The sequence below is a fragment of the Saccoglossus kowalevskii genome, chromosome 15, assembly GCF_978046115.1.
Source record: "Saccoglossus kowalevskii chromosome 15, keSacKowa6.1, whole genome shotgun sequence".
Taxonomy (NCBI): domain Eukaryota; kingdom Metazoa; phylum Hemichordata; class Enteropneusta; family Harrimaniidae; genus Saccoglossus; species Saccoglossus kowalevskii.
Genome location: NC_140655.1, coordinates 16,807,876 through 16,810,233, shown reverse-complemented (window position 1 = coordinate 16,810,233; position 2,358 = coordinate 16,807,876).

Here is a 2,358-nt window from a genome sequence, read left to right as displayed (position 1 = left end):
TATGTATGTAATGTTTCTCGTATCTCTAACTGTACCCCTGTAACAGCGGTAAACTACTTTGCTTCTTATCTTATTTGATTATTTTCAGACACTTTAATAGTGCGTTTGGATGTTTTATAGTATCTATGAATAACATAGTTGTATATTCAAAGTAACCAAAAATGAGTATTACGACATGAATTGTCCTTAGTAGTAACCGCTGTCTACATATCACAGGTGATATGCAATGGAACATAATACAACTGCCACTAGAAGTAACCTGTTTCAAAACGATTACAAATAATGTTGGGTAATTGTATCCTTACTTAGAGAAGTGTAATTTCTTTTACAATTTTTTGTTATTGTATCCATTACTTGTAAGCTTTGAAACAGTTTGTTATAATATATCTATATCTATAATTACCGGGGTCTAAAATACATGTCTCAAAAATGACTGATGTGTAAGGCAAAAGTGATAATTTAACCCACAACGTAGTTGCAATACACCTTTTTAGTATTTGATTTAATTAATTTTTGTCTTTTAAAGGCTGTGAAAAGATGAATTTAGAGAAGAATATCCGGCTCAAGGCAAAAAAAAAATTTGTTTTTGATGATGTGTTTTTTTTGTTTTTTTTTTGCCTTTCAAAAAGTATTATTAGCCTAAGAGAAACATAGTGAAATAAATGGTGTAAGAATAGTATCATTTTTGACTCCCGTGTGCGAAGCACAAAAAGGGAGTCTTTGCAGTTAGTGTGTCTGTGTGTGTGTGTGTGTGTGTGTGTGTGTGTGTCCGTCTGTTCCACTGATATCTCAAGAATCATACATCAGTTTTTGATGAAACTTGGTGCATAGATGCTCTGGGCCAATGCGCAGATTTGATTAGGTTTTGGTAAAAATCCATGCATATTAATTACCTAATTTGCATGATAATTAGCTGATTTTTAGCTGTTCCACTGATATCTAAAGAACCACTCATTGGATTTTGATGTAACTTGGCACACAGATGCTCCAAACTAATGCGCAGATTTGATTAGTTTTGGGTAAAAATAAAATCTGTGCAATATTAATTACCTAATTTGCATAATGATTAATCAATTTTCGGCTTTTACACTGATATCTCAAGTAGTAATCATCACATTTCAATAAAACTTGGTACATAGATGTCATAGGACACTGCACAAACCTGATAGTTTTTAGGGTAATATCAGTACATATTAATTACCTAATTTGCATAATTTATTAATTTTCATTTTTTGATATTTCAAGTAGTAATCATCACATTTCAATGACACTTGGTACATAGATGACATAGGACACTGCACAGACCTGATAGTTTTTAGGGTAATATCAGTACATATTAATTACCTAATTTGCATAATTTATTAATTTTCAGCTTTGGATATATCAATTAGTAATCATCATATTTCAATGAGACTTGCTACATAGATCTTCTAGGATTATGCAGACACCTGATTAGTTTTAATTGGATATTAATTACCTAATTTGCATAATGTTCCACTGATATATAAAAAACACAAATTGGATTTTAATGAAACTTTAAAAGAGAACTATGCAGAAACCCAATTAGTTTTTGGTAAATATTTATGCTTATTAATCACCTAATTAACATAATTAATTAACACTGATATCTCAATTACTGATCATCACATTTGAATAAAATTTGGTACATAAATGCTCTAGGACAATAGACAGGTCTGATTAATTTTGGGTTAAAATTTGTTCATATTAATTCTCTAATTAGCATAATAATTCATAATTTTTTTGTTCTGTTCTGTTCATATTAGTTACCTGATTTACATAATTAGTTTTCAGCTTTTCCATCAATATCTCATGTACTAGTAATTAGTCCCCGTTCGGACGAAGTCCGAAAACGGGGACTTATAATTCGGTCTCCGTCCGTCCGTGCGTCCGTGCGTCCGTCCGGAGTCATATCTCAGAATCCCTTGGACCGATTCTGTTCATTCTTTGCATGTGCCTAGTACTTTATGTGGGACATATGCACATGCAGTGGTTTAGCGATTCGATTCAAAATGGCCGACTGGCAGCCATCTTGTTTTTTGAAAATGTTGTATTTTGGACATGCTTTGTCAGTTTTCATTCAAACTTGGTACATAGATTATACATGTTAGGATACATGTCCATGATGATTTATTTCACAATTGGATCAAAGATGGCCGACTGGCAGCCATCTTGTTTTTTGAAAATGTCGTATTTTGGACATGCTTTGTCAGTTTTCATTCAAATTTAGTACATAGATCATACATGTTAGGATACATGTCCCCGACCGTCCGTGAGTTCCTGAGTTTGTCTGTCCGACCATCTGTGTGTCCGTCTGTCCGTGTGTCAGTCTATCCAACG